The 23606-nt window shown below is 44.8% G+C and overlaps 1 protein-coding gene across 1 annotated transcript in view; it reads right to left on the minus strand.

Moving 5' to 3' along the window:
* The window catches only part of LOC308147372 (beta-1,3-galactosyltransferase 1-like), a 63567-nt gene that overhangs the window by 6824 nt on the left and 33137 nt on the right, over positions 1 to 23606 (minus strand). Inside the window, exon 3 of the mRNA XM_080519492.1 lies at positions 16527 to 16575. The gene's annotated coding sequence lies outside the window, so the exon portion shown is untranslated. The remainder of the gene's footprint in view (positions 1 to 16526; positions 16576 to 23606) is intronic.

Here is a 23606-nt window from a genome sequence, read left to right on the forward strand (position 1 = left end):
AAACTGCCGAAGACTGAAGAGCAGCTTGGAAAGTTTAAATGTTGATTTAGTTGATATTTTTTTTGTGATAGTTTACTTCAGACGTGGGCAAACACCAGATCAGACTGACTCTTGGGAACAGGCAAGCCGATTTCCATGGATGACTTCATTACTGGTTTCTCTGATGACGGTAATAAATCAAAAAACTAATTAAACACATTCATTAAGAAAAAAATTGGTTGAAATAATTCCAATGCACTTTTTATGGAAGAACTCTAGGGTCATAATTTTGCCGTCTGGAGGTGAAGAGGGAACTTTTGAAACCCTCAGGAATAGAAAAGTTGGCCATCCGTGTTGCAGACCAACTGTTCTCGTGTTCTTACATAAAATATGTTAAAGCTTCAGTCTCAATAACTTTACTCTTGCAAACCATGACCCACTTTCATGAGGAGGCTGAGGGTAACCACTCAGTTCAAAATCCACACAAAGTATCATGAACGCACACAAAAAACATCCAGAGAATCTCCGACGCTGTTTCAATCCGAAGACTGGAGTGTCTTATGATGCCATGAATTGGAGGACACTAACATGAAAAGTCTAGTTGACGATGCTGGACTTGTGATAACAGGCAGAGCTGCGACTCGCCAGGCTCCAGAAACCTTCTAACTTTTGTTCTCGCCAACAATTCAAGTACTGCCAGTGATATCTGTGATTGTTAAAAAGCTGAAAGAGAGACAAAGTCATTCCCCTGCACTGCCGTAACCTCCATCACCGGCCTTGAACCAATCGGCATGTCAAACGCTCATCATCTATGCATCGCACACGTTAAAAAGGCTTCGGGTTCCTCCTGACTTCAGCACTTTTATTCCACAGGCTTTTCCAAAGGTCCCGATGCAGAAGTTCAACATCTTGAAATATTGATTGGGATGAAAGATTTATTGAGTGTTTTTCTGGAATTGACCTGACGCGGTCAGCGAAATAGAAGCCATTTCTGGATCGTATTATGAGTGTGAAGCAGGATAGAACTACTGGGAACCGGATCAGCAAACCTGAAAAGGCTTGAAAGCCGCCGGATCAACACGATGCAACTTGAAGGCATTTCTGCTCCTTGGCTCACAAAGGCTCAGCGTTTTGGAGCTGAAGTCGACCGCATAGGAGTCGCCTTCAAGGCCGAGCCAGGCCGGCCTGGAGAACTCTGTCACGTCGACGGGGTGGCGCCCTCCGGAGGCTTGAAGGGATGCAGGTTATGTAACCATGCAAATGATGCTGGGAGGGTAAACAGGACACTGGACTTTATGCCAGAATGTGTCTGAAAAGGCGTGCGAGGCCGACTCCTGAGGAGACGAAAGAAAACCGCTGGTGTCATGGAGTCTATTGGGTCTGAAATAAACTGTGGTCTCATATATATTTTCCTTGTCATCTATCAGTGCAGCTTACTTCTATAGAAACCATTAGATTTTTTTGACACCAAATTTGAAGATTGAGGCCTGTGATCAGGATTCAAAGGAGAATTTAAAAGGTTTGGAGTAAAAATAGTCCAAGATCAAATCACATATAAATAAAAATGTATCAGGGAGCTGAATCGCTCCAGGCTCGCACCATCAAACTGCTGCGCTCGGCCGGTAGGAAACGTGAAGAGCTCTGACAGAACGAAGCGTGAACTGGTCTGCTGCACAATCCTGCGGTTGGAGGTACAATCAGGCCGACGGCGCCTTCAATAATCTGTTCAATCCGCCTCTGGCTCTCCTCCAGGCCTGCCGCTCTCGAGACGCCATCACCGATAATCTCGCCGCCTCGATTTGCTCCAAGTTTCCTGCTTCCACCCCCCCCCCCCCCCCCCCCCCCCCACAGCCCCCTTGGCATTTAGACGCCACCATAAGAGAATAATGGAGGTTATTCACTCCACCTGTTGGGGGTTCAAACCTGTGGCGGTGCGGTATTTCTGCCTGTGGAGGAGTGAAGGTGAAGGAGTGGGGGAGGGTGGGGGGGGGGTTGGGGGTTCAGAGACGTGACTCATCAGCTCTTTACAATCGAGTGACCTCTACAGAGGAAACGCTCCGAGGCTACAGAGCAGTGGGAGTTTCGCTGCCGTTTAATGTTGCGCTCCGTAATTGATTGCAGTCATTAGAGCGGCGTAGGGTAACCTTGTCGGAGGGGGGTGGTGGTGGTGTGGCGGGGGGGGGGGGTTGCATTGCATTGCACGTCGTCTTTGCTGCGCGGGGGTGCACATGACTCTTCTGGAGGTAAATAAATCATAGCCGAGCTCCAGGTCTGACATCTTCCACTCAGGCTACACGTTCAATGATTGGCGGCGGGAAACAGCCTCCGGTCCCCCGACGTTCAACCGCCGCTGATTTGCTGTCAAACCGTGTGTAATTCTTTACATTGCGTTACCACGCGGTAATAGTGTTTGAAAGTGGTGCCTGACCTGTAAATATCACTCAACGGTGGGAGAAAGGACACAAAAAATTATAATGGCTTTTCATGTCGGCGGATGAGGAATAAAAAAAACAAAAAAATTAAGCAACTTGGGACCAAATTATATCCATCAAACGCAAGTGTGACTCCAGAGCAAGTCACATTGTCTGCAATGTGTTTTATAATTACTGAGCGAACAGACCCCAGGCTGCTCGTTGAGGCACCGGGTGCCGACACTCAACAGACTGACAACCGATCAATTCTATCGGTTAAAGGCATTTTTATAAAAAGAGTCTCTGTTCTGTGTGAATCTATGTTGTTTGTGAGAAAAATTCAAAAGTGTAAGTTATAAGGAGCTACACTCCTTTTCAACAGTCTTTCGTGGATGATGTTAAACTGAGATCAATAAAAAAACACGTCGTAGACAAAATATTTTCAACAATCAAAAATCTGAGTAGAAGAAAAAACATAAATAAAGCAAAAAAAATCGTAAAAGTTTACTGAATCCTGAGACCTCATTGAGGCGACAGCGTCCTCAAGTTAAACTTTCGTGGCGTTTTGTGTATCCGTTTCCACGACAACGGTGTTCGTAGTCACTCCAGCGCCGTACAAACGGGGGGGGGGGGGGAATGCAATTTTTCTGAAACACTGGTACACGACAGACACTGCACATGCTCAGGAGACGGACAATAAGAGCGGTGGCGCTGCTTTCGGTGTTTGCAACTCGCCAAAGTGCCAATTGAAGAATCCGAAACTCGTGAGTCATCTTGTCCCGCCGACACAAGCCGCCCGCAACCTCCAACTCCACACCTTATCTCGAGCTCCTGCTGCTCAGCGGGCGATAAGCTCAACAGGCGCTTCATTATTGTCGCCGTCTTCTGTCCGACGTTTGATCCTCTTTCCCTCCAATCGTCGGCCAATTCTAAAAAACCCCATTATGTCGCCTTCTAAACGTTCAAAAGAGGAGTTAATGCGCGGGGAATTTAACGGCAGTGGCCAAATTGGTTTGCATCCCGCCTAATATGAAAGAGGGACAATTAAAATGTCAGAGACGGACGCTCCTCTGGCGTGGCGCTCGCTCGGCTTTTGTTTTTTTCCCCCGCCGGCAATGAAAGGCTCAATGGCGGCTGAGGAACTGGCCGTCTCGCCGGCGCTACAGGCCGCGGGACACTATAGGCTTAGTGGGAAAGCTCCTGAATGCAAAGCAGCTTAGAAGTGACAGAGGAAATGGGATATCAATAGCGGCCAACAGATTTGGCTGCTGCACAGGCGGGCGCCTGACGCTCCAGCCCCACTCCAGCGTTGACTCCGGCCCAAACTGTGCTGAAGCAGCCAAGCGCCGCTTTGCACAAAACTTCAGAGTTCGCTTTTAACTTGCTCCACTTAAAGGACTTTAAAGTCAATTTGGGCGTGTGGAACGCTCCCACCTCCAGCTGGTTAAATAAAAAAAAAAAAAAAAGAAAAAAAGAAAAACCTGTGGGTTAGTGGATGCTGAGGTTCCCCACACCGCGCTCTGTGCTCTGAATGCTAAAGTCGCCTCATAAATAGTAAATGACAGCTTGATTCATGCAGGTAATACTTCCCACTGTCCGACCGGGTGACATTGCGGTTATACAATATTCCGGCTGCATCAGGAGGCGCAGAGCGGCGACGGCGCTCCGAGAGGACACTGGCATTATGCTAATGCCGCCGAGGCGCGTTCAGCACCCCAAATTAAACGTCGCTGGAGAGCAGCTGATGAGGGCAAAACGCTCCGGCGGGAGAGAAACAAGCCCGGGTGTTTGGGATTGATACGGCCGTGGGGGGAAAATAAATAAAAAATCAGCAATAACCTTCCAAGATGAGGCTGTTGGTGTCAAACCTTTATAGTATTGACGACGTGTATCAGCTGGAGCCTCCGGAGAACCGAGGTGCCGGCGGCAAAGCGCCGTTCAGATGGTTTTTTTTTTTTTTTTACACTTTTACATTATCCAGGGCACAGTTCTGCTGAACACACACTCTCTGGTCCTCAGCATCTGCAGCGGGGCGATTCGGGGCAAACGCTCTGCAATGTGGCGTCAAGACAATTCGGCTTTGCTGATCTGCTTCAGTTCTTAATATTCTCGGTTGTTTTCATCGTGACAACATTGAAGGAAACATGGATAAGTGGTAATAAAGCTCAGCAGGTTCATGAAGGAGTGTGTCCTCCCTCTGCTGAGCCCCACCATCATTTCTCTGACTTGTATTTTCCTCCTGTTCTTTATCTCAACTAAATTGGATTTTGTTTTTTTAAGATTCAGTGCCTTGTTTTGAAGACGCTGTCTTCAGAAGAATAATGATTTGTTTCTATTGACTCAAGATGAGAGTCGTAAATCTTTCACATTCTTATATTTCCAACCTTTTTTCTCCCCTTGCACTCGCGGGATCCGTGCGAGTGAAGAGTTATGGGACTGTTACTGGCGCTTTCCTCAACAAGCGCCATCCAAACAGATCGGCACGGATACAAACTGTAAAGACATCATTCTGAACGCCTGATAAACATTGAAAGTTAAGGATTCATTTGTACCCGGGAGTCGAGACCCAACGTTAAATATAAAGAGCATTTTTTTATCGCCGACTTGATATATATTGTTTTTTTAAACCCCAAGTTAACACACAGAGTTTAAATCAGACAAGGTGTGAAGGCGTCACACCAAACTGCCTCGAAGCACGAAGCTTCCAAACAAAAAAATGCCAAGTCGGGTTCCTTTTTAGTGTGAATTTGAGTGGAAACGACACATCGTCACACTGGTGTTCCAAGACGATATTGAGTCGTCCGAGGTCCTTCTGGTTCCACCGGACCGACCTTCTGGTCTACGAAACGCTTCCCGGTCGGTCGGATGACACTCTGACCTCCGTTGCGTCGACAAGCACCTGAAGGATTAGCAGCACCGGACGCCGTGGCGAGTTTCCCCATCGAAGACATCTGGTTCGTCAGCGCTACATCAAAGTCGCCAGAACTTGATGTGCAAAGTCATCGTAAAAGACTAACGAGCAAATATAACAGCCCATTTGCTTTAATTTCGCCGGGGCCACACTCCTAACACGCAGGGGTGTTACGGAGCTGCTCGTCAGAGCCTGTAATGGATTCCTCAGAATGGATAAGTTATAGACCCACTGGCGAGCAGGAGGAAACTATGGGGTTATATTTGTGCCAAAATTCTGAGCGAGCGATGGGAAAATTTGAGCGCAAAAAAATGAATTGTGCAAGCACACTAATAGCATTTTGAGGAAATATTTAAATTGCGCAAAGAAAAACTTGAGATTGCACGCTCAAAAATCCTTTCTGTGCTCAGATTCTTCCTTTGCGCGCTCAACCTCTCTCTCTCTCTCTCGCTCGCTCAAATCTCTCCACGTCCGCGCTCAAGTTCTGCTGTGCGCTCGCTCAAAATGTGCAAAGCCCAAATGTGACAGACACGGTTGTCCACCAATCACAGAAATTCGGGGCGGGCGTTGAACTCTGATTGGTTACGGTTTCTGGAAGTGCCTCATAACCGGAGAAGAAGAAAAAGAAGAATAAGAGGGAAAAACAAACTGCGAAGGAAAAAAATGTTGTAATCCATGATCATTATCTTTAGTTTTCCTTATTTCTGTTTTCCCTCGCAGTTTGTTTTTCCCTCTTCTTCTTCTTCTTCTTCTTCATTTATGAGGCACTTCCAGAATCCGAAGTAACCAATCAGAGTTCAACGCCCGAATCAGAAATCAGAAATGATTTTTGAGCGCGCAATCTCAAGTTTTTCTTTGCGCAAGTTAAATATTTCCTCAAAATGCTATTAGTGTGCTTGCACAATTCATTTTTTTGCGCTCAAATTTTCCCATCGCTCGCTCAGAATTTTGGCACAAAGATAACCCCATAGGAAACTTCACTCCGGGCCGGAGCCTCTCGCAGGTCATTTTGCATGCGTGGTAGAGCAGATCTCCATCACGCTTATAATATCATCAACCGAACCGGCACATTTCGCAGCTTAAATAGGTCAGGGTCGGTGTTTCACTAACTTTTTCCCGTCGCAATCCAAGGATTATGTAAGAGCGTCGGAGGAGTGTGAAGACAACGATACCGCTGACTCAAAGCAACACCTGCTGCAAACTGCAGCGTTCGTTTCCCTGCCAGACAAACGCAGGTTTCATTTTCCTGTCCTTTGCTGTTTTATTAACAAACGCACTTTGAGCACTTCTCAAATGCAGCCTTAGTGCACGACCGCATTGGGAGGAGCACCGGGGGGATAATGACGGTTGCTTCTCAACACGTGGACCTACAGAGGTCGTCAAAATAAAAGTATATGACACTTTGCTGTTTAGCTTCTGACAACAAAATGCCCTTTTTTACCATATTTCGTCAAATGAGAATCACCCAGAGTCTCAAAATCTTAAAAATGAAGAAAATATAGAGCTTAGAAAGATTTATAAACAAGAACAAATCTTAATTTTAATTTTAAGAGTTGCTCTAATGGTTTGAGGTTTGTACAACAAGTTTCCATTACTTTAAGCCATTTCGCTTACCAGTTCTCATGTCGTGTTCAGATTTGATGATTTGTACCTCAAACATCAAAACTGTGATATTTCCTGAAAGCCGCCTGGAGCAACGAGGAGCTGAAAGAGCCACATGTGGCTCCAGAATGGGTTGTATTTGAAAACTCAGTGGGCATCTCATAGGATCAGTCCGGTGACTGAAATCACACGGTGGAATTGGCCCGATCACAATTTAATGTATTGATTTGTTTCTTTTGGTGTGAACTGCTTCTAGGGAGTCCATTCTCAGGCGGATCGGCTGATCTGTAAATTGCGCGCCTCTTGCAGAGGAACCGTTTTGTGAGAGACTGAAGAACAAACGATCGATATCCTGCGGCGGAGGCGACCTCGCCGCGTCGGCCCTTTAAACACAACACACCTGAAAACTACCTCAGAGGTTTGTCACTCGTCGAATCCAAGATGAGATTCATTGCCGGGCTTTTAAAACCAGGTCAGCCTTCACTCAGGGGAGATGGGGGGGAAAAAAAACAAGTGTCACTTCGACTGCCGTCCAGTCACAAAAAGCCAATTCCAGCATTTGGTGGTTAAAATTAGACGCCGGCCTCTTCTCTTCAGGCATAACGATCGGAGGTGAGCGTTATTCCCTCAAAAATGAGCTCAAATGACGCCGGAGTGCTCCGCTGCGTACATTAATTAGAAGAAAATCTAATTTCTTCTGAGTGACTGCAGCCAAGTTTTTCTTTTTTCCCCCCCGAAAATGAAATGTTGACGGCGACGTCCTTGAGCAAAGGCGCGCGGCTAAAAATACACACCCGGTGCTTTCAGGAGCAGGAAGTGGCTTCGTTTTTCTTTTCCTCTTCGCTCGTCGTTTACGGTCAACAGTGCCACAGAGTGAAAAGTCAAAGTCGGTTTTGTTTTTCCCACATCTGAGCCGATGATTGCAGCCGCTGGCCGCCTCTTTTACGATGCAGTCATTTGTCTAATTGCGGGTGATTACTGGCCGCCGTGACCGACTCTCGCACAAAGCTCCAATTTGGAATCAGGTAATTATGATTACCGCTAACTGCCTTTCCTGCCGGCTCGCTGTGGCTCCGGCCACTTGACCACCACAGGCTCGCTCCGAGCTATTCCGGTTTACCAACATCAGACAGAAGAGGAAGAAGAATGCTTCATTAATCCCATTCCTGATTCCTTTTGGTAGCGATCGACGTGCTTGAGTCAGAACGATCTGCTGGAAACGGTTTGGTTTCTGCGGTCGTTTGCTTGCATTTGCTATAAAGTGGTAGACGGAGTTCAGGGGCCACGTTCAGCTCAATTTCATCTCAAGTGGACTGAACCGGTAAAATATTGATTTTTAAAAGGGTCTTATTGTTATGGTGCAGAGTACACGTGATAAAAAAAATGAACAAATACTACTGAAAATGACAACAATGTCAACATGAAGCCAATTTTAATGAAACTTTGTGGTGGAAAATCCAGAGAACTCCTCCCATAGCTGTTGCATTCTGGGTGTTTTGACAAACTCCCGCTGACAGCTTGGCTTCGAGGCTATAATGCTAGTTTGCCATCTTCGATGGCAGCATCACTGATTTCTAAGGTCTCTACTCTTTAAAAAAAATTGTTCAAAAAAAGGGGGGAAAAAAAATCTCTATTTTCTTTAAAATATTTAAAAATGTTCTTGGTGTTTTGACGGATTAGAGCCTCGGGTTTGACACCCCAGCATTAGATCATTAGATTTAGCATCACAAAGTCAAAACTGAGGAAAGAAAGACAAAATACAGCAATGATTATGACAGAAAATAATGAAGTCGTTTCAGGGGCTGAAATATGAAATATAGGACGATGTCAAAAGGTCACTTTCTTCAGTGGGGATCAATTAGTGCCGACGTACAGCTGCACACGTGTTTCTCTTTAGAGGAAAAGCTCCTGAGCCGGGCTGTAATATGTTGCAGCTCATTAACTCCTGGACTTCCAAGCAGATGCGTGCACAGCGGCCAGCGCACAGCGAGGGAAACATCTGGAGGCAGCTGCAGTACCTTCCTTCGAGGAGCTGCCGGGGCTCGCAGACGGATTCAGCCGGAAACAGGCTGCACACAGCCCATTATGCAGCCCCTGTCAAGGTAACACACACACACACACACACACACACACACACACACACACACACACACACACACACACACACACACACACACACACACACACACACACACACACACACACACACACACACACACACACACACACACACACACCCACTGCAGACTGACCGCTGCTCAGCTGTCGCTTCAGTTTAAGAAGAGAAACCCCGCGTCGCTTTAAAGCTGGCGTCTTCGCCCTCAGCTGACAGAGCTCCTCGTGGGGCCGTTGCCGTTTTGACGTGAAGGCCAAGCGGACGCCGCGCGAAGCCTCCGCCGGTAATTATCCTGTCCACCAGGCACACACACACACACACATACACACACACCTGCACACCGGGGCCGCTGCTGATGGCAGCAGCCGCCGAGGACATGCAGCTTCAGCACTCCTGCCGGTAAATAACACAGCTTGTACTGAGGAGGTCACTGAGGAAACACATGCACACACACGCACACGCACACACACACACACACACACACACACACACACACACACACACACACACACACACACACACACACACACACACTCTATCTTTTGACTCCAAAGGTTTCAAACCCTCTGTCGTGGCTCCACGTCGCTGTTACAAAATTATATTTGCATAAATACACGTTTCAAGACAGTCTCTTCTTTGAATTTAAGGTCGCTCTCGTCACACTTTGACTCTTAGACAAAATGCTGTTTCAGCAATAAAAATGGTCACGTCACCCAACAAGGAAGAAAAACCCTAATAGCTCAAATGAACAACTGAAAAGACCAATATGGCTAAAATAGCTGTAATAAAAAAAAAATACAAAATATCTGTAAAAGTGCTGAAATAGCCTTATTGGTAAAACAATCAACATTTTTTCTGAGTATCTTTTCGTTTCCCACAGGTTCGACCGATCATCTCGTGGCTTTAACGCCGCCGCAGCTCAGACGATGCCGTTTCCAGCAGGTCGTTCTTGCGTGAACAATCTCGATCTCAGCGAATCAGCTCTGAAGCGTCTCACAAAGTCAGTGGAGAACAGCCGGTGTGGAGCGTTTAAAGCCCCAGAAAGAAATAGAGCTGGATGAATTTGTCTTCGATAGACCCGAGAATAACTACCAGACGTGTGTTTGTGATCCATTTATCATTGTGTTGGTTGGTTGTGAGTCTGTTCTCCACAGTGAAGGTGAGAGGGAGGAAGTTACATCAGCCTCCAGTCGCTCTGTGAGCCAAACAAAAGGTCACTTTACTCCCATCCTGAATCTGAATCCATTCTCTCGACGGACGCTGTTGTTTTACTGCACAAACTCAACGTCTTACCCAGTTTGTTTGTCTGGTTTCTACTCAAAACAGAGATTTTTAAATATATTTCACAAGTTCAGGGGGTCAAACTCTTCAACTTTTCGGAGATGATTGAAAACAAATAAGTTTTAAAATTAACTTTCTTTGCAAAGATCAATTATATTACCAGTTTAAATCCTTCCGTCACAACGTCGAAGAGGTAAAAGACACATTTCTCTTCGGGGTTATTGTTTAGCATCGCAGTGTGTTCAGACTTTAAACTGAACTGAGTGAATTATCACAGCGTCTCTGTAAATGATGTCAAACAGGCATCTGGACTCGATCAGACTCACAATGACTCTTTATGTTGTTGCTTTTGTCCAAAATTGCCGTGGAAGGAAGCAAAACTTCCACTAAAAATTGTTGAAACCTCCAGCGTCCGCCTCTCAGAATCAAAACTTAGCGAAAGTGGGACGAGCGCGGCTTTAACTGTCACATACAGTACCTGTACATTTAATGAACATCTCACTCCCGGCATTTAGCTGCCGGTTGTCAACATTAATTAAGTCTGCCGGTAAAAACAACACGAGCTGATTATGCACGTCGGTTGATCGAATTTCAGGTGTAGGTAATTATAACTGCAGTCACTTAAACGTGGGAGATGTTGACCCTCGTGCCGTCGCGTTAGCGACATGGGAGGTTCCATGAGCTCATTAGTTTGCGGCAAATTCCACCAGGAGTCTTTTTGAACCGACTCCATCACGTCTGTGCAGCCTCACGTCTTCATCTGCAGGGCGAGCGCGCAATTAGAGGCAAAATTCAAGCATTGTCAAAATCATTCATATTGGAAGTTGAAGAAAAAAACAAACTTATTTTCACATTTTCCAACAATTCCATAAAACTACATTCAACCCCGTCGGTTCAAACAAACACTCATTATAATGACCAGAAACTTCCATAAAAACCCAAGCAAAGTTTAAATCTGCAAAGAAAAATGTGCACAACTTCAACATTATGTCATTTTTAATGACGTCCTTCTGCAGAATACAGTAAATCGTTCAAAGCCGAGACCAATATTGGCAGGATAATGCATATTGACCCTCACAGTGTGAAAGTTACTGCTGTATCAGAGCCTTCGACACAGTATTCCTCCAAAAGCTGAAAGGTTTTAAACTACATTTTAATCAAATCCTCCAAATGAAACCAGGTGTAAATCACCACGGTTTGGATATTGAAAAACCTTCAGCCCTCAAAGCTGCAGCTTTATCAGCGACACGTGTTTGAGATGTACGATTTCCATAGATCTGAATAAAATATGTGATTCTTGTTGCTGTGGAGGAAGATCCTGCATGGAAATATTAAAATATACACATACATGCCTTGCGGAGATCGCAGCAGGGGCACTGGTGTGTGTGTGTGTGCGTGTGCGTGTGCGTGTGTGTGTGTGCTAGACAGTGTGATAACCCGCCGACCGGCTGCCTTGGGTGAGACGGCTATCTGCAGCCAGCATGAGGTCCGGTCAAAGGTCACGCTGCTCAGCGAGCCTCCAGTAAATAGATGATTCCACCTGTCAGAGTGGCACAGCTTCAGGTGTGTGTGTGTGTGTGTGTGTGTATGCGTGTTGTTGTTCGGCTCACGTGGAATATCAGGTGTGAGTTTTGTGCTTTTAAGACTTGAAAGCAATTGATTCATGTGCAAAACACAGGTAAGATACAATATCTGACAAAAGGTAAGAAAAGTTGTCAATCATTGCATCTTTTGAGACGTTTCCCCAGCCGCATCTCCACGACTTCTGTTCACCCACTTTTAAAAGTACCATTTGATAACTTCCTCTACTAATAAAGTACGAAAAATTCTATGGGGAACGAAAACAGAGAAACTTCCTTGAGCGTTCTCTTATTGAGGGTTCTGTGAAAATGGCCGCTTGGCGGGCGAGAGTCGCGATACACAGAACAAAAACAGCTGTTTGAGAGAAACGACATCACTCAGCTCTTCAAAAACTTGGCAGGACGAGACATTGTCCTGTGGTTTTAATGAGTACCTCGTCAAAGTACAAAGGAAAAAGAATAATTACTTTCTCTGAAAACAACCTATTTAAAAAAAAAAAACACACACACAACCTACGAATTAACCAGAGAACTGTTGCTGTGAAGGATTTTACTGTGGAGTTTAACTGTCATTTAATGTGGTGTGAGGAGGACGTTGTACAATTCGCAGTATTGGTACGGATTGAAGTGTTCTCTTTGGAGCGCGGCGGCACAGGGGCAGCTCATGCATATTGAAAACGGAGCGGCGGAGGCAAACAAACGGCTCTTTGAACTTCGGCGAATTTATCGGTATTGAGCGTTCAGAGGAGCGGTGTTGAGCTCAATGTGAGCTTTTGTGTGGCGGCCCTGGGGAGACGCACCAGGGGGGTGTGAATGTGTGTGTGTGTGTGTGTGCGCGGAGGGGGAAGGTGTGTATTTATTTACATGCCGTCCGCTCCACGGTCACACGCGAGAAAGAGAGCGTGGCGATGCCAGCATGTGCCCGGTAATGGCGTTGCCATGGCGACTGCCTCGTGGCCGGGCCAGGGAAAACAAAAGCATGCAGCGGAACCAAAGCTCAAAGCGTGTCTCTGCATATGTCCCCTCCCCCCCCCGACGAATGATTCCACTCTCCTGTAACGGCGTTGGACGAGGTTCAAGCGGCTGACTGGACTTCCAGCTGAGCTTTTCAAACATCTCCAGCTCCAGGCCAGGCTTTGACAGAGACGCCGCTGTCAGGAGAGGAGCCAGGAAGTAATCCATACACACCAGAACATTAAAAAAAAAAAAAAAGTCTCACCAGTCATGAGGTGACTCTCGTAACGACCTCACTACGTCTGCAGTGGCTTTAATGGGATTGTTGATCGATACCAGTGACTCAACCGTTCTCCTGCCAAGTGCTGAGGCTTCAACTTTCAAACCTTGTAAATAAAACAGCCATTAGACGTCTTAACACCCCGTTAAAGTATTTCGGTAATGGCGGATTAGGAGGACATGAAGCGGAGCCGTTTAAAAAGAAGCATTAGGGAAAAGTGAATCAAGTCAGATGAAGGGTTTGTCGACATCGCAATGAACAGCAGCAACGTTTATGGAGGACTTATGACATTACTTATGTTGATGTTTATGACTTATTAGAATAGCTTTACATTGCATATGCAGCACCCTCACCGTTCAATGACATATGCAGATATCATCAGCATTTTTCACATCGTTTCATTCATCCAGCAGTAAAACTTCTGTACATTTTACGTTTAATCGACATGAACTCCACTGAGCATCATGTTAAGGTGAGAGAGTTCATAGCCCTGATAATGAAGGACAAAAAAACAACCTGGCACAGCTCTGTATAATGCTCCAGACGTGTCGCCCATAGTGCCAGACGCTGGTTTAACGTGCACCGTGGTCATTAAAGCTTTCAGGAAATGAAGAGATCGTTGCTAAAATCTCAAAGAGAAGAAAGAAAACTACCCAGATTCAACTTTCACAGGTTGAGATAAAATAGAAGCTCTTCAATTCATTTAAATCTGCTGTCGGTTCGACATCTTAGACATATTTCAAATTATGTTTTCTGCTTTTTAACGGGAACAAATGAACCGTATTATCGTGCAAATGGCCAGATTTGTTGAATTGAAGGAAATACTAGAGTTTCTATTCTTATAATAGAACACCTCCCTTCTCCACTAACTGCACATAATTGATGCATTCTTTTCCATATTTCTGACAAAACTGTGCTTGTAAACCAACACAGCTCACAGAAAAAAAACAACTACTGCGAATGAGCGTTTCTATTTTTAAACGTACACCGAGTGAGTCTAGTACGGCATATTTAGTTTACTTTTTAAGTTTTGTTTATTCAACTGCTCCCATTTCAGAGGTCTACAAGTCTCCACGGAGCCCATTTAGACAAAGTTTTAGGTGGAAATAGTGACGTTTGTTTGATTTTGGTCCATTTTGAATGACTTTTGGGAGATTCAGTTGAATAATTGAGAGTTTAATAAGACTTTACGGTTCAAATTCTCAATATGCACATATTTTATGGAGAATTAAGTGAGCTAACGACCTAACTTATCTTAGTTTAGGGTTTAATTTCAAAGTATAAATTGCGAAGAAGCAGAATTCCACTTTCTGACACCTCCTCAGATAACCGATGAAACCGAATCTTCTCTCACTGGAAAGCCAACGGTCGGCCGGAGAGCAAAGCCAGAGATTTGAGCAGAAATCCCACGGCGGGGTAAATCCCCAGCCCATTCCTCCCGTCATTTTATCTGCCCGCTCCTCTGCAGCATCGAGGCCCGACACCTTTGTGTGGCCTGGAGGGCGTTTCTGCAGCGGCCGGAGTGTTCGCCTCCACTCTGGAATCCAATAAGACGTCACACATGCTTCGTCTGCACTCCTGACACACACATATGTCCAATTTAAATCGAATAAAGCTCATAATAACTTGCCAATATTATAAGAGATTAAAGCTCGAGCTTTCGAGTCTTGAACTTAAAAATAGACTGAGAAATCTACACTCCACCTTATATAAAGTACTTTTTCCTGATGTCAAGGTTGTGCAGTAATCTGGATGTTTAGATGTTATATTGACCAAAAAAAAGGCGACGGATCATAGAGTTACAACAATTCTTGGTTTCTTTGGTAAAAGCCAACTCGAGCTTCATAAGTGGGACTATGAGAACTGGAAGTGATTGAAATCCAGAACCAGAGCAGGTAAAGTACAAAGTGGAGCAGGACGAGATGTTGTGAACAAGAGAATCTGCATTGAATAATAACTGTCAGTTGTCGTCAAAGAATTTGAGTGCAACTCATCAGATTGCTTTTAAGGATTCAGAACATTTTCCTGAATCGTGGAAAAAGAAAATAACCTTTTGATGTTGATCTGGTAAAACCCTTGCCTGAATACACGTTTCGCAGAAGAGCTGGAAGTGACTCGGACCGAGACCAGGGCCCTCCTTCTCAGCTTCCTTTCAGTGCGTTGTGTTTAACACAGTTACCATGACAACAAACCCACTGACGCTGTGAAAACAGGCTCATTTAAAATATGTCAGTTGGTTTGCGATCAGCTTTCCTGCTCGTGTTCGGCGGAGAAACAGAAACACTCTCCCTCCTCTCGTCGTTCCACCGCCCTTCACTGTCTCCGCTCTCCACACAAATTAATTTTTGCGTCCGTCCTTGAAGGGAAGGATGTCTGAGAGCTGTCGGGTTCAGGACTCCTCCGTTACATAAGAGCGTGTCCGACCTCGACCGGCCACTTTATCTGATTGATTTCCTCCACAAACTACATAAACTTGAGTGAGGAAGGAACTCTGTCTTTGTTTCCGAGCTGGCCAGACACCAGGAGGGTGTTTCTTTAACAGTGTTGACACACGTCGCTACACCTCCTCTGTATAAACACACACTGCTTATTAAAGTCACTGCAATCATCATAACCTTCTCCCGAACACTAACTATACTGTTCTGACCTCACCGCTGTTCTTTCATTTGCTAATTGCAACGTCCAGATTTCCAGATCATCTTCCTATCAGATCAACTCGGTATTCAGTATTTATTGTAGTTTCTGTAAATCAATGGCGGCTTCAATCAATAAACCCCAGCGAGAGCCTTGCAGGTCGCCACCGAGAAATGCGTGTTCAGCATCTGACTTCAATTTGACTTTATTTATCATTTAGCTCCGTTCTGTTCTCACTTGCATTGATCAATCAACAGTCTTCCCACACAAACACCTGCCGTCAGATCGCGTCTCGACATCATTTGAATTCACATTAATTGGATTTACAGAACCTGAGGGGAAACGGAAATATACGAGACGATCCTGTGGCTAAATTTAAAGATATAATCCATCAATATTGACTTCAATCCTTCTATTGATCCTCTGAAGAGAAAAGTGATCGGTTCTGCCTGGAGACATACTTGAAGATTTGCCTCTATGCTGATGATGCTGTCTTTTATGTGACTTAGTGCAGTGCAGGTTCGTATCTCCGGCTGCCAGGCACAATGCAACACAGCGAGAATGAAACAACCTCCACCCGTATTCCTTTCACTTATTCACATAAAACACAGAAAGAAGAGTCACATATTAGATATTGGATTAAATCCCAGAGTTTTGTGACGGCAGCATGTGAGATCCACTCATTCTCTCCTGCACGACTTTTAAAACGTGTAAAAAACAACAACCCACAAAATATATCTATTCGACAACGTGTATGACTAGATTGAGGTCAGTTTACCTTCTTCAAGAGGTTCATCCTCTCAGAGTGTCTCAGTTTCTTCTTCTCCCTGAAAATAAAAATAAACAAGAGAAGTTCAGTTACAAACGGTTTCTTTTGCCTTAATTTTAATCAAAAGCATCACCCACCATCGAGGAAACAACGGAGACGGAATGCCGGAGGAAAGACGCGTCGTTGTGTATCGAGAAGGAATTAAGAACAAAAATGAAGCTCCTGTCATACAAAAGATTATTCACTAGGAAGTATTTATGAGTTGACACGGCTGACTCTGTGCCGCAGGCGGAGTGTTTCTTTGGCTGCCAACGCATTTATTTTTCATCAAAGGCTCATCAGCGGGGGCCGGACCGGAGACCTCCAGGTTTTATTTTCCAACACGCAGAAACCCACAAAGACACATCCAGGTGGAGCAACAACCACATGACAGGAGAAGAAAACCTTTCAGACTGAGGCGTCAAAGTCAAAGACATTAAAACCGCTGCATGACGCAACACCGGCGGTCCAAAACATTAGGACCACCTCCTGGAAGGTATTGTGAGGCACAGACTGGACTTGCATCCCTCAGGTGCTTCACATTTTTCAGTTTTATTTGAATTTAGGGACCAAGTCCTTGAAGTGATGATGATTTAAACCTTGTAGCAGCTGATGAAGTCTGTTTTTAATCCAAAAAGTCAATAAGTCGTCATGTATTATTACACTACTTTTAAGGATACTTCAATATTGTGGTAACTGATGAAATTATTGGCAAGTTACTACATAATTAGGTTAATTTCAATTATTGTAGAATCAAATACTACATTATGGCCATTAAAACATTTTATATGGACAAAATTATTACATTATTGTTTTTTAATATTGGAATTACCTACATTATTAGAAATGTGGCTTTTTTATGTTGGAAATTAGTTAAATCATGACATTATTGGCTTTTTTACATTTGAAATGAACAAAATGATGACATTACCACCATGATTCCATTTTAAACTACCTACATTATGAGATTATTGGTTGCTGCAGACCTTCAACGCTACACAGTGGCTTCCGTAAGGACACAGTCAAGGTATGAAAATGGCATTTAGCTTCCTTTGAAATGTTAAAAAGTTGGACCCTTTCTGAGTCTACAAGCTTTTGGACATTTTTATTTATCCAGATCTTTCTGCAGCAGTCCCAGCCGGAGACATTTAGACAGGAAGTCGTCAGATATGACCAGATGAATAGACTGTGGTGAGCTCACCTCGGTTTTAAATACCTGCAGCGTGACACACAGTTGCTATGAAAAGCAAAGCAAAACAAAACAAAAATAAAGATGTTTTATCATATTGTTTTAGCTTGGGGGAGAAAAAGTACCACCTTTCATCAATTGCCAAAAACGGAATGTTCCTAAATTTAAAAACAGACACTTGCAGAGCACACGGAGCACATGACAGAGCAATAACAACAATGGCGACGTGCAGTAAAAAGACTTGTGCGTTTAGGAGAGCTGCAGAAGTGGGAGGTGGAGGTCAGATTGGAGTTCACATTCAGTAGGAGGAGAAATGTTCTCTGATCATAGCGAGGCTATGACGAGAAGGAAAAAAAAAAGGCCACGTGCACAACGACTTAAAATAACCAAAGAACATCGAGACGGCCAGATGAGTCCAGCTTTGATCAGCCGTACGGCTTCCATTTATTGTAGTTCACGAGAGCCTCCATGCAAATACAAGGCCATTATTATTCATGTATTTAAATGAAAGCGGAGATGATTACCGGCCGCTAAGATTGCAAACATTCCGCGGTTCCACCCTCTGAAACGACAGACATTTAGTCTTCATTTAGTGGTTTTCACCGTGAAGGCTCGGTCATATTTTGACACATTAAAGCAGGGACTCGCTGTTGTTAAGCAGTTTTAATCACTGGCTGACCGCTCCGACGGAGCGCAGGAGCCTGAATCCGGGGACGAGGTGTGAAAAACGCCTCGGCCGTGAGGATTATCGGACTCAGGATTGAGAGACCTTGGTTTCATCTGCATAAAGACTTAGAAGAGCGCTCGCCGTGTCGGGGTGTAACGGCCGTCGAGCCGATTAACCTCCAGGCCAACGACCTCGGCCTCGTCCGCCCAGCACGTGGACGGCGCAGCCCATCGGCCTTCACCTTCGTCTGCATCCGGAGGGAAGAGGAGGATGACATGTCGAGGGAGAGGAAGGTCCACTGACGGCCGGTCGGCGCTTCATCTACATAAAGACTGGAGGTGAAGTCGATGCAGAGCCGATTCGCTAGTAGAGACTGCAGCCGCATTCTGTCCAAACACGTGAATAATGGACCTGATTTACATAGAAATCGACTATTAACTGCCGATCGTATTGATTCACTGAGCTTTACTTCATGAATCTGGACGTTGGTGCATGTTTTTTGTTATATTTCTGTCCTAAATATGATGCTGCTGTTGATGTGATGTCACTTCTTCAAATGGCTTTTATTAGTGGACTTTATCATGAGACGTGTTTAAATCTGCCGATATGACAATCTAGGTTCAAAGTCTGTTTTTTTTCTAAGCAGCAGCAGCGTAAGACGTTGTGACATTGTTGAGGAAACATGGCAGCAACAGAGCAGCGGCACCGCTGTGCATCGTTTGTCAAATCAAAAAAACAAACAAAAAAAAAAAAACTCACATAATTCTGAGCCCAGCTGGTGGCGGGAAGAAAGAGAAAACATCGAGACACTGCAGAGCTTTTCCTAACTTTTCTCCACTGCAGCGTTTCATCTGGTGTTTTACAATCAGCTTCGCAATGTTCTGAGTTAAAAAATACGCAAATATACACATTTTTAATAAATTCTGTGTCATGGGCAAAATACATGTCTAGAATTGAAGAATTTAGAGCTGAAGAACGACTGAATGAAGTGTTTGAAGTGGTGAAAGTCTCCAGTAAGTTTGTCCTTCACGTCTATTAAACTTGTCATTCTTATTCAAATTGAGGTAAAATTTGCATAACCCAGGAGACTCAGTCCGGGAAAAGTGGGAGCAAGTTTGAACCGTGAGGAGAAAAGCTTTGCATAAAGCATCAGAGGCGAGCGGGAGGAGGCTTCCGGGTCGCCGCCGCATGAATGTGGAGTTGGTGTTTTGTACCGTTAACGTATGTGAAGATTGTCAGATCGCCTGATCGCACGACGCCCGAGCGCCTCTCCGGTTATTTCAGCGCTGAGCAGTGAAACACGGCGAGCGATCACAACTTGTCTGTGTTTGCTCTCTGCTCAATTAATCCCACTTTGTCGGCCTAATGCGAACAGCATTCGCACGCTCCTGATTTATACCCTTCTCCTTGTTCTTCTTCTTCCAGTCGGAATTAAAGAGCAAGCCGAGCACCTGATCGCAGAACGGGCGAGAAAAACCAACGACCGTATGGAGAAAAAAAAAAGAAAAAAAAAAAAAGCAGGACCCTGCAGTGATTATGGATCCTAATGTGGGAGCTATTAGCAGCCAATGTGCAATTAGATGCAATTACATGATAGAAATATGGCCGGCGCCGAGAAGAATGAGCGTTTTCCACCCGTCGTCACATCCAGACGCTCCGGCCATTTGACCATTTGGCCATGGCGAGCGTCGGCTTGTTAAACGTCTGCACAGCTACTCCTGTCATTCAGTGCATTTCTGGAGAATGAGGCCATTAATGGAATGGACATTATTTTAAAAGGATTCCAGTCGGCCTCGATGGCTCCCTCGGATTTATTTCCCGCCGAGCAACAATGAGATTAATGCAACACAATGAAGAGGAAGAACCAGTGAAGATGAAGATTCGTGTGCGGCTGCTGCTGCTTTTTCACCAAAATCCCTTCCACTTTGACCCGAGTTTTAGTTTTAGTTTTTAAGGAAACCGTTCGCTGAATCATTACGACAAGTCAAGAGGACCCGATTCCTAAACTTTCTGCATGTTTTAATGTGCTTTTAGTGTCGCTTAACTGGCAAATTAGTCGCAGGTTTATTTGGTGTTTTGTCCCAGATAATGGGGCGCCTTCGGGGGTTTTATAGGTTCTGTTTGCACCGTGGGGGAGTTTATGACTGCAGTTTCCTGCCTCCTGCTTGCTTCCTGTTTGCAGTTTTTGACCGGCGTGCAGGAATGTCACACAGTGGGGGGGGGGGACTTCATGGCTTCGATCATATTTTTAAATAAAAAGAAAAAAACAATGATGATAACAGTATTTAACCCTTCCTAAGCCACTTTAGTCTTGCTATAGTTGAACCAGAGTGGAAAAGGGCAGAAGTTCTCCCGCGGTGTAACCGCCGCACGCCGCAGCAAGTCACATGCGAACGTAAAAGAACAATTAAAAGTGAGCGCTGCAGCCGCTTTATCAATATTTACGTCTTCCGGTTTGATCTCGGCCCCCCGATTCCCGGCTCGCCTCCGAGCCTAACGAGGTTTGTTCTGCTGATTCCTCGTCTTCTCGCCGATGACCGGGAGCGAGAGGGAACGGGGGCCCGGATCTGAACCGAGGTGCCATAATGAGCCCAATTTCACGGGCGGCGCTGTCGGAGTGCGTAATGCCCCGTCAGTAACCTGCTGTGTAGTAATGAGTGTGAGGCTCTGTAATGCTGCTTCCTCATGCTCATCTGCACACAAACAACCGCCTTGTCTTTCTTTTTCTTTTTCGTTTTTTTTCTTTTTTTTTTAAAGAAAACATTTTTTAGCCTCAATACACTAATAGCCAATTACTTGGAGCTTCTGAGAGTTTCAGCTGCAAACAGCCGGCGGACTTCGCCCGGCAAACTGTGTGAGACGATGAGCTTCATCTCCAGCGGCCCGGCTGACATTTACAGGATCCAATAAAGGAGGAAACGGCGTTTCTCCGTCCTTCAAACGGGAGGAAAACTTTCATCCCGGCTCGTCGCTGGAAGTTTCTTAATATCCGCAGTGGACTGCGTTCCTGAAAAAAGGCCTGGATGACGTGGACGCGCCCGACATCACCACCCGCCACTGGAATCCAATAATGCCGAGAGTGTTTGAGGTTGCGTTGCAGGTCAGAGGAAACAGGCCGGGTTCAAAAATACTGTATATTATCAGCTGGAAGGTGGAGAAGTGAAAGAAAAAGTCTTTTCAAACTGAGGGTATAAATCTATCAAGTCCAGGCTCAAGCACATCGGCTGCAAGTCAACAATCACGCTGCAGAAACTGCTGATATTTGATAAACGCGCAGTTTACAGAACATTTCAAAGTGAAAACCCATCGTTTGGCATGTTGGGCAACGAGTTGCTGCTGTTAGTTGTTGTTGTAATGGAAACACACACACACACAGGCAGCAGAGAACATACGCTTTAAGCATTAATCCTGGGAGAACACGGACAATCTAGTTGACAGACCATCAAGTTGGATTGTTATTTTGGTGACCGTCAAAATAAAAGTATCAAGTCCAGGAGAACATGGACTGGGAGTCATGACACGACGGAGGAAACTGTTCTGATTGGTTCTACTGAGCATGTGCAGAACAAGTGATTAGTATAGCTGTGGTGCGCATGCCAAGAAGCAGCGTTTCAGAAAACTTGTGTTTTTCCCCCGTTCCCATGGAGACGGAGACTGAGCGTTTTCAAAGCTGCTGCATTTTCTCCTTATTTCATAGTCGACGAAAAAAACGTTTTCAAAATGTTGCATTTTCAACTGTTTTCCCCCAGTTTCCATGACGACAGAGTCAAGAGCGTGATAGTTTGTGTATTCAATGCTTTTAAACACACATCATCTATACCTTGTGCTATTTTCAGATTTCTACCTGAACATATACGTTCTTCCACATTAAACCGAGATTGTTGTTCATGAGCGTCGTGCTCTAAACTCGCTCTCGACTGCCTGGCAACATGAAAACAAGTCCCTCATTTAACTTCCACCTTTATTTTCCTCTCACATTTATATGCAAAACAATGCATATAAACGAAACGGCAACACATTCAGCAGAAACGTTACATTTCTTTTCAGCGCATATCCATTTTAATCACACGCCGGCCGTTTCGCCGCGACTATCTACTGACTGATTCCGAGACCTCGACGGGAACTGCTGCACGCATGCATATATTCCTCTGGTGTGCAAATTTATAATTCATTGCAGTATTTTTTTATTTGCATATTTTACCATAAAAGAAAAAAGTTATGAGCCTTTGTCCTGAGTACTGGAGGAGAGCGACTGGAGAATAAATGCAGCCGATTCCTGGAGTGACTGTTGTTCTTCTGCCTGGAAGCGACCGGCTCGTCGCGGGTTTTCATTTTACTTTCTTATTTATTGGTGAATCAGCGGCACAGAACACATCGTTCAGTTTTACACAAGCTACAGCAACAGTTCACCTTTGTTTGTTGCCAATTTGGTTTCAAATCATCGATCAAGCAATTCATCAATTTCAATTTGGACACAATTAAAGCCGAGTGAAGCCATGAAATAGGAACTGCGTGTGAAAACACGGGTGAATGTGTGTCGGTACAGGAAACGACTCGTCTTCTAATGAACGGGGTCAGTAAGGCAGAAGTCGACGTGGAGCCGGTTGACCCCCAGACTCTGAACAACTCAACTTCCCTTCCTGCTTCCATACGACATGAACCACGACGAGAGACAAGGCAGTGGATCAACGGCCACTTTGACCACACAGAGGCGCCACGGCCTTCATTCCATCTCCGCCCTGAACAATCCAATTCAACGTCTGACGAGCCCGGAAGCCTGAGCCTCCCTGGGATCAAGATAAAAGAATAAACTGTGATTCTGTCGAAATATATTTACGGCAATAAACTAACAATGGGCCCTGATATGTTTCTGCTTCAACTTCACGTCTCATCTAATTTACCCGTTTGGGTGAAATGTGGTTAAACGTAATTATTCTTAAAAGCACTAAAACACAAGCTTGTTCAGAATTTTGCAAATGTGTCCAGCTGTGCTAATGTTTATAAATGTTATAGATATGATCATATTTATTCATGACTGATAATCTAAGAGCTTAAAGAAGCACACAGTTCATTTTCCAAGTGTTTAAAGCAATCAAAAACCCTGTTTAAATTGCAGAGACTGAAGCTTCATCTGCATCCAGAACAGGTGAGAAAAGTCAAGGTTACATACGTGGTCGAAGAGGCAGAACGTGAT

This window comes from Blennius ocellaris, assembly GCF_963422515.1.
Source record: "Blennius ocellaris genome assembly, chromosome: 24".
Classification (NCBI taxonomy): domain Eukaryota; kingdom Metazoa; phylum Chordata; class Actinopteri; order Blenniiformes; family Blenniidae; genus Blennius; species Blennius ocellaris.